This window comes from Spinacia oleracea, chromosome 3 (genome assembly GCF_020520425.1).
Source record: "Spinacia oleracea cultivar Varoflay chromosome 3, BTI_SOV_V1, whole genome shotgun sequence".
Classification (NCBI taxonomy): Eukaryota; Viridiplantae; Streptophyta; class Magnoliopsida; order Caryophyllales; family Amaranthaceae; genus Spinacia; species Spinacia oleracea.
The window spans coordinates 64,423,719-64,433,835 of NC_079489.1; the positions used below are offsets into that span (position 1 = coordinate 64,423,719).

General features: G+C 36.9%; 1 long non-coding RNA gene across 2 annotated transcripts; it reads left to right on the top strand.

Annotated features, from left to right (window-relative positions):
- The first annotated feature begins 2,208 nt into the window (after positions 1–2,208).
- LOC110783551 (uncharacterized) lies at positions 2,209–6,866 on the top strand. Of its 2 annotated transcripts, XR_002532087.2 has the most exons (8): positions 2,209–2,475; positions 2,623–2,755; positions 3,397–3,525; positions 3,980–4,097; positions 5,744–5,839; positions 6,025–6,092; positions 6,209–6,326; positions 6,647–6,866. It is a non-coding gene; the product is annotated as an uncharacterized lncRNA (long non-coding RNA). The 2 variants fall into 2 exon arrangements; XR_002532088.2 differs by lacking the exon at positions 3,397–3,525 and having other exon boundaries at positions 2,210–2,475.
- Positions 6,867–10,117: the final 3,251 nt, after the last annotated feature.

Here is a 10,117-nt window from a genome sequence, read left to right on the forward strand (position 1 = left end):
AGTTGGGGATAGTCTAGGGAAATCGGGGGAAATGAACTACCATATAGTAATCATGAATGATGCAATGAAATAGCACATAGGGGAATGAAAACTAATGACGTACTCGCCACCTCTCGGATAGAGCACGCGAAGCAACCTAGCCTATAGAAAAGCTTTTGCATAGTCCTAAGCTAGATTAGCTTGCATATAATAGGAACTATCATTCACTTGCATGAACTAGGCTCACAATGTCTTGCCAAACCTAAATCATACATTCCAATCTAACTCAATCAACTAGCATTTGCAATTACTACTCAATTGATCATGGAAAATCCTAGCACTAAATCAATTTAATCACATCAATCATTAATCAATTAAATCATCAAATTCCCCTAATTAGGCCCCTAGATTCTCCCCTTTCCCTAACCTAAATCTACTCACTACCCATTCTAGAAATCAAGAAATCCATTGATTCTACACTAGCAAGCATTAAATTGAAGGATTAGGAAGAGAGAATCAAGGACTAGAACAATCAATTGAACAATCAACAAGAGAATTAAAGATCAAAGTAACTAAGTAAAATCAAGAAGAATTCAAGAATTGAAGGAATGATAGAACAATCAACAATCACAACAAAAGCAAGAATTAAGAAATTGAATTGAATTGCACAAAATTAGAAGAAGAGTTTAGAGAATTACAAATTGATGCTTCAATGGAGGAGAATTTCTCTCTCTAGAAATGCTGAAAAACTAACTTTGAGAATCTAAAATTATCAACTAAAATTCTCCACTTAACAAAATAATCGAAAAATCTATTTATAAGTTTCCCCAAATAGAAGCCAAAATTCGAATAAGAGCAGCCCGCGCAGCCATTCGGTCGCACAGACCCTTTGTGCGACCGAATGTAAAAGAGTCATTCGAGCAAACACTGGGTCTTATGCGAGCGAAGGCAGCGAAGAACATTTCCTTCGTCATGTGCGACCGAACGAAGAACCCTGTTCGGTCGAATGGGGTTTCTTTGGCTCATAATTCCTCTGCAGCATGATTCGCTCGAACGAAAGGCCTTGTGTGGACGCACAACTCTTGTGCAGTCGAGTAGATAACCTTGTGCGGTCGCATCCCAAATTAGGGACATTCTGCCTCCAAAAACCAAACCTGTGCGACCGAACAACAGAGCACGTTCGGTCGCACAAAACCTGTGCTGTCGAGTAGTAGGGTCTGCGGTCGCATCCCAAATTAGAGACATTCTGACTCCAAAAATCAATCCTGTGCGACCGAACAACAGAGCACGTTCGATCGCACAGAACTGGATATTCCTTCTGCCCATTTGCACTCCTCTGTTCGGGCGCACAAACCATCACTCGATCGCACAAGCCCTGTTTTGGCTTGATTCTACTTGTTGTCCACCACTTTTCATCATAATCACCTATAAAGCACAAGATGGAACGAAACTTATAAAATTCACACAAAAAGCTATAAAAACTACAAAAAAAAGTATAAAAACTAACATAAAATCCTAAGCTAAGAGCGACATAAATGTCGCTCATCAGGATCGTATCGGAAATATAAATATTATCCAAGTCGTAGATGTTGCCGGAAACGGAAACATGGTACGTATCGGAAAATATTATCGGAAATGGAAATATTGCCGGAATCGGAAATATTGCCGGAAACGGAAATATTGTCAGAATCGGAAATATTATAGGAATCGGAAAATAATTCCGGAAACGGAAATATTAAATATGTGTTCGAGACGGAAATGAATTCCGGAATCGGCAAATTAATCGGAAGCGCGTCGTACGAATTAGCATCGGACGAGCTTGCTAGACGAAGGCCCAGCACGAAGCCAGGCCCACGTCCAGCAAGGGAAACGCGCGCCACAACACGCCAGCCCAAGGCTGCGCCAGGCCCACCGCAAGGCAGGCCCAGCGCGCGCCCAAGGCTGCGGCAGTCGTGGGGTTCGTGGCAAGTGGGCTGCGTTGCTCGGGTTGTGCGTGCGCACGCATGACCACTAGAAGAAAAATCGTCATGTGCTTCCCTTCAAGTGCGGCTCATTTAGTAAATTGGCAGCACTTGGAAACACTTAAAAAAAAAGAAATAATGCATTTTCACAAGTGCTGGCTCATTTTAGAAAATTGGTAGCACTTGAGTTCAAGTGCGGGCTTTAAACTCAAGTGCGGGCTCACAAATGAGCCGCACAAAAGTTCTCTAAAAATAGAGGCAACATTAGTTTTTTTTCATTTTCTCGGTCCTCCTCTTCACCTTCTATGCTTCTGCTTCTGCTTCTGCTTCTGCTTCAACCATAGTCATCGTCGCTGCTGCTTCTGCCATCTCCATCCCCACCGCTGCTTCTGCCATCGTCGCTTCTGAGATGAAGAATGTAGTCTCAAGGTTATTACATATTGTTCGCCCCCCATCAATCCACACAACAAGAAGCTTCGAGTTGCCCTAATTTGAAGAAATCGTTCAACGATTCTACTTAATTCAATTTTCCCAGGTAATTACACTTTCTCGATGTGATTCAATTTTCGTTTTAGTTTAATTTCGATTTACAATTAAAGTTCACATGGTCGAATCCGTTCAAATTCATTTAGATTTGTTCTCATTTTCCCGCTTCTCCTCCCCTCACATTCGTTTTTCACAGGGGAGCGACATTGAAGAAAAATCACAGCACCTGAAACGGAGAAGATGACCATAGTAGGAGAAGCAAAGCCACGGGAGAAAAGGAGGCAACACCAACCATCATTATTCCAGTTCGTTGCTTCACCTGCAGTAAGGTAATCTCTCTTTACGAATTAATTGTTCGTCGCGTTCTTTTTCTACGGATTTGTCTGTGTTGGTTTAGGGTTTTGCTAAAACCCCAATTGCTTCAAATTGTTGATTACTTTTGTAGTTGTTGAATGTGTTCAAGTAATCAGAAACAAATGGGACACTTACCTTGACCTTCTTCTAGGTGATTACACCGAAGAGTACTCCAGTTCTTGAATCTTTTCGTTCTCTATGTGTCTATTTATTTTTTATTTTTACTTTAGATAGTGTTTGGGTTTGAGTTTTCTTGTTTTTGTTAGATTAAGTTTTTTAGTTATTAGTATATGTTAATTATAGGACATACTTGATTATCATTGTTGAAGACCTTGAATGATGTTGCATTAGATTTTAAATCTTGTTAAAATTTGGGAATTACTTGAAATTGGTTGATAAAAATCGTCATGTTTGCGTCTCCCTCCTGGTATTTGATGTGATGAACATGTATATAAATTGGAATGGTTATGTTGTGCTGTTGTTAGTGGTGTTGTTGATGTTCTTGCATTTTTTTCAATCTAGATAATTAGATAGAAAACCCGCAAACCCTAGATATTTTTCAATCGCTTCAAATAATAATGCCTAATCTAGATAATTTGCTTCTACCTTCTTCCAGATCAACTAATTCTCTAAAAAGGTGTAAGAAAGGAGCGAGCTGCACTTGGCGCTATCTTATTCTTGTTGGCTTTCGTGTATGCTTTATGGCCAATGTGCATCCACTCTCCCATTCCCTCACCTGATTAAGGTAGCCATTATGATTTGAATCTCCTCCTAATGCTCTAAAATTCTCTCTGTGTGTGTGCGCGCACTTGCCTGATCCTTTTGTATGGAAGTTCTATAAGATACCCCTTGGAGGCTTGAACTCTTCACTTTTCCCAGATTGCAGCTTTTATTTATTTATATTATATGGTGTTTATGCTGAACCGTAAATACATAAACACAGTTGTCTATACTTCATGCATGGTTGTATTTATCGGGCTATATGGTTTGGGGAAGTAAGGTGTATGAACTTTTCCACTTGAATGCTATGCAATGAACTATTCCTAGTTTCTCTCCCACCCTTGTAGCTATTACAATAGTCTCTCTGGTATCTTCTATTTTACTAATGTTTCTGATATGCTTGGCTGATCTGATCTATGATCTTCTGTTGGTTGGCTCCTTAATATCATCATCTTCATTCTAACCACAAATTGTTTCAGGTGTATGGGACATAATAAAGGCTGGGAGGAAGTGGCCTCCATGTTTACTAGTTCAGTAATAGAATTGAAGACATGCAATGCTGCTTTGCTTGAAGGCACTGGAAAATCCTGGGTAGAGGTAGGGTCACAACTATTTACTCTGTTTCTCGATTTTTTGTAATTATCTTTTCAAAATGGATAAATCAGATGATAAGAGTGCTTTTAGCAACCAGAACAGAGGTACATTAGGTGTCTCGGCTGGTCTGTTGTCACATCAATGATTAAGACCCAAATAGTTTTTGAAGTTTAACTTACTTGATTTGTAGCGGTACATGTTACTTGTTAGTACTCTTTTTTAAAGTTGGATTTCAAGAATAATAAAAACTTGTTAACAATAAGTAGATTTGTGTTAACAATAAGTAGATTTGCAACTGCATACTAGAATTTAGGAAGTGAAGATCATCGTCTTACGATTCAGTAGCAGCATAACACCTTCATCAAAGCTAATTTCCCAACTTCATTCTTAAGAACAGAGAAAACATAGAGTTTTACATAGGAAGTAATTATTGTATTATTGCTAAAAAGAAGTGTTCATTTTTATTGTAATGAACGAGAATACAAGATGAGGATGTAAAACTATATACTAAGTTCACAAATATTACAAGAATCATTAGCTGTATGAAAAAGAAGTTGGAAGCTTCTTACATCAGGAAATTCTGGAACTAAGTTTTACTGTTTGTTGATGTTATTGTTGAGCTGTAGTAAGCACTGCCACAGTGCCCTTTAGGCACGTAGGTTAACTGCATGATCGTCGTCCTAATCAATTTCTTGTTGCTGCATGTTGATGATCATCTGTTGGATCATTTTCATTTTGTCAGCATGTTTATCAACACTGGATTATGAAAAGGTTTCTTGAAGAAGTCCTTCTTTTGTACTGGATGGTGTTTTTTTTAATGTTTTTTTTTTTTGCCAAGGATGGTTTTGCTGATGGATAAAATATCAAATAGAGCAAGATTGCTTAGTTTTTTAGTTCATTTGCTAACTCCTTTTCAGGGGATTTCGTGGCTCACATTCCTGGCTAACTGAAGTATAAAAGATGATGGAAGAGGATTGACCATTATTTGAGTGTATAAGATGGACAGGAAAATAAGTTTGTCCCATGTTTGTTTGTTTGAACCTTAACTGTTTAAAATAAATTATGAGTTTAATGGGGAAGGATTCTGTATGACTTGGTGGAATATGCTGATACAAAGTAGGACCTGGTGGAATATGCTGATCATGTGCTGCTGTTCTGTTCTTTAGTTATGTGAATAAAGATGTTAATGCTAGGAATAAGCCAAAGTTGACCTTGATTAATTGGCTTGAATCTAAAGTTTTTTCTCGTAATGATATTCTGATTAATATTAGGCCTTTTGTGATTCTGGTACTGCAGCAACGGGAAGACGTCCAAATGTTTTTAGTTTTTTGGTTGAAACTTGAAGGTTTAGAGAAAAATGATGAGTTACGTGATGCTTCTTGATGCTCAGGAGTTTCTTGTATTGAATATGAGAATAAGATAAATAATTTCTTGTTCATATAAGGAGTACTTAAAGTTGATAACACGACGGCCACAAGTACCCTTAGTTTTGTCTCCTGTTTTTCAAGAAATATGATCCACGAGCTTACCGATCATAGGACATTGACATCTCTTGAACTTTGTCTTTAACCATTTGTATTGGGTCAAATGGATTCATAATTACCTATAGCATTTAAGTTCAACTAAAAACCTTTGACTTGAATTTGCAGATGATCTTATCGTTTTTACTCCCATTTGCTCTCGTTCCACTTCCCAAATTTACCAGCAGTAAGGCAAAGATGGGTGTTCATGCTAACTCATTCATGGTAAGTTCTTTAGATTTTTGAAAAAGAGCCTGAGTTCTGATGGTAAAGCTATGAATGAATTAGAACTGATCATACCCGACTTGAAAACATTCAAAGCACATTATGTTTTAGTGACAGGAAACGTCGTCTCTGAGACCTGATGTAATGTTTTGTCTATCCATGATTCCATGTATAACTTTCGGCAGGCACCTGGATGATTGGCTCCTTGATCATGGTCATTAACATTTACTTCATTGCAAGCAGTTTTATCAAGGTACTGATACACAACAAGTTAAAACTAGTAGCTGCCATATTTAATGGAATACTCGGCCTTTTGGGATTATTGATATGTTTGTCTGCAATTGCATACCTTATGATCCGTAAAAACAGGTAGAATACCCAGCTCCTGGCAATAACAAGGCATGAAGATCAACAACTTCCTGGGGAAGACATAGTTAACATGCAACTGCCTCAAAGAAGGACAAATGCAGACGATATTGAGTAATTGGTGAGAGTCTAAATTTAAGATTAAAATGGAACATTATTCATGAACTTTTCTGAAATGTTTGAAGTCAGTAACCCCCTTTCCTATTAGTCTCTTTGAAATGTTTCAAGTCAATAACACCCATTCTTTTGTGTAGATAAGATTTATAGTATTACAAGGTTCATTAAGTCATTATATTATAATGTTTCGAGAGAAATAAGCCATTTTTATTATAAAGTTCATTATTTCATTGTTGTGAGCAAATTATGTCTTACTTTAATGTACCATATAATAATTATAATATAACTAACATATTTTTCTTCTCGATGATCGATCTTCTTTAGGTATTCAACAATCCGAGGGAGAAGCCTTTTACCGTTGAGTAGATAAATGAAGTTCGAGAAAAGTTGGCAAAGTTCATTACCATTTATTGTCTTTGATATTTTCTTGTAGTGAATCTTAGATTATGGATGCTAGTTTTTCATAGGATTGTCATGTAATCAATTTTTATATTATAATTATATACTATTTAATTTAATTATCTATATAATTTGATTTTTTTTATGTGATGTATGGAGGTTAACTAGTGGGCGTGGTCTAATGGTATAATATATGTAGTAGGGATATCAGTTATATAACAAATTTCTAGATCAATTGCGGCTCATTTATATATCAATTAAGTGCGGCTCTTTTTTATGCTTGTGCTGCCCATTTTTATGTCAAGTGCGGGCTAATTTCCAAAATTGGCAGCACAAAATTTGTCAAGTGCGGGCTCATTTTCAAAATTGGCAGCACAAACTTTGTCAAGTGCGGGCTCATATTGCAAAATTGGCAGCACCAAATTTGTCAAGTGCGGGCTCATTTTGAAAATTGGCAGCACTTGAAGTATCAAGTGCTGCCAATATTTTGGCAGCACTTGAGAAACATCAAGTGTGGGCAAGCCATGTGCTGCACATGTAAAAGCCCGCACTTAACCCCTTAAAATGAGCCCGCACTTGAACTTTTTTCTTCTAGTGGACGCCCCTCGTGGGCTGCTGTGCGTGCGTGTGTGTTTGTGTTCACATACGAAACCTAAAGCGTATAGGATTCGTTTAATGATTAAATTCCTAATCCTACAAGATAAATTAATTAAATAAGAGTTCTACTAGGATTCTAATTTAATTAATTCGTATCCTAGTAGGATTCGATTAGTTATTCCATGGCCTATAAATATGAGATCAAGGTTCATAATTTAAAACGAGTTTGAAGTATTCAAAGGTAAGAATTTGAGCAAAAATTCAGCAAAGACACTTGCCCATACAGCCGAATATTTTAGTACCTTAAGGGCGATTCTAGTTGGTTAATCTTAAGGAGGATCCGAACGTGCTGTGGACTTTCTACGGAGGGACGAGACTTGGAGTCCTAAAGACTTGTTCTTGTTCGGTTCGGGCGCAGCAAGGGAGGGCACGCTACAAAGTGTATGCATCTAAATTATGCTAATTGTTATGTGGCAATTAATTTGGAATCCTGACATTTATGGTTATTTCCGCATGATTTATATTTGTTTATATACAACAACGTTTGGAGCTCTAAATACTTGTTCTTGTTCGGTTCGGGAGCAGCTAGGGAAGGCACGCATCACATTGTATGTAACCTAAATTATGCTAATTGACTATGTGGCAATTAATTTGGATTCTGGCTTTATAGTTTTTCCGCATGAATTATATTATTGTATTATTCATATACTAACAACAACCTCACCCCCATCCTCGTTCTCACACTCACCAACATAATAAAGCTCGAATGAATCAGACTTGTTGGGTTCCTTGCACAACAAGGTCCAATAACAAATTTGATTAGTATGGTAATATAGATAAGAACGACATATCAACAGATCAACAGGGAACATCGTTAACCAGAAAATTTCCCTTAAATTATCCGATCAACATCATAAAGACATGCAACAGAACATAAACCCTAATTATCAATTGTTATCCAGAAAATAAAAAAATTCCCAAGTTTATCAGATCAACATCATAAACATATGTAACTCAACATAAACCCTAATTTCTCAAGTTTAACCAAGAAAAAAAAAAACCCCAAATAATCCGATCACCATGATAAACACATGCAACTCAACACAAACCGTAATTTCTCAAGTTTTACCCAGAAAATCAAAAAAACCCCCAAATTATCCGACCAACAACATACACACATGCATGTCAACTTAAACCCAAATTTCTCAAATTTTCAGAGAAAAAAAAAAACCAGATCAACAACATCGCGACATGCATTTGAACAAAAATCCTAATTTCTCATGCTTAACCCAGAAAATCAAAAAAACACCAAAATAATCAGATGAACAACAATACGACATGCATTTAAACAAAAACCCTAATTTCTCATGCTTCACCCAGAAAATAAAAAAAAACCCCAAAGTAATCAGATCAACAACAATAAGACATGCAAAAGAACATCAACCATAATTTCTCATGTTTTACCCAGAAAATCAAAAATACCCCCAAAATCATCAGATCAACAACATAAACACATGAAAATGAACAAAAAATACAAGTAGTATACCTCATCCTTTTCGTCGCCTTCAAAAAACCGTAGATCTGCCTCTGTGGGTAATTAGTCTTCGTATTTAGACTCAACCTCCTCACCAAGCTCCACCTCCCTTTCTCAAACCAAGCCTTAATATAATTACGAGTACTCGTATTCTCTTTCAGGGCCATCATCTGGTTGTACAAGTAATCGCCTGAATACGAGTGCTCGTTGTTGGGACAGTTAAAATTTGAACCTCAATCACAGTTGGGATATGAAATTCGTTGGCCAGATGTACCCATCAGCGATTGAGATAAATATTTTGAGGAGCAAGAACCCATCATCAAAGATCAACAAAAAACCTAAAATTCCCTATTTTCTTTCCCCTCGAAAAATTTCAAGAATATAACAACTCGAAACGATGAAAAAAAAGGGACAACAAAATAGGGGATCTGTTGGAAATAATATTCCGATTCAAATTTGAACCCAATTTTGAAGAGGGTTGGAGATTTTTGAGAGATCTGAGGATAAGAAGATAAAATAAGAGGCGAAGAACTCGAGGGTTTTCCAGAAAAACAGAGAGTTTTTGAAGAGAGAGAGAAAGAGTTTTCGAGATTTCTGAAGAGAGAGAGAGAGAGAGAAAATCAGAGAGATAGAGAGTAAGTGTGAGGTGAGAGGGGAAGGTGAGGGATGAGAGTGACCAGTTATAATGGGAATGGGGGGAGTGAGTATGGGGAGTTGAATAGAATTAAATAAGGGAGTTGAATTTTGGGAAGTTCTAAAATTGAATTAAATAATGTAGGTGAGGAAAAAGAGGGTAGAACCTTTAGGTATTTAGGGTAATTGTATAGGAATATAAGGGTTTCGGGGAAAAAAATATGGCAAAAAATAGAAAAGATTCAAACTGGGAAGAAAAGATTCAAAATAGAACGCCCAAAATAGAAATGGGAAGAACTATTAGGAACGAAGGGAGTACTAGGTCAAAATTAGCTTAGAGGACGGTTGGTTGGGGGTATTTAGCAAAGGTAAAGGGAATGATGGGATTTCATTCCCTTTGTTTTTGTTTGTTTGGTATTTCTTGTCATTTCCTTTACTCTTTTCTTTTTCACTTACCCCCAAATCCCTCTACAATGATACCCTCCCCCCCCCCCCCCCCCCCAAAGGTTTTCCATTCCCATTCCCTTGACCACCATCTTTTCATAATAAATAATAATAAAAATAATAATAATAATAATAATAATAATAATAATAATAATAATAATAATAAATAAATAAATAATAAATAGGAA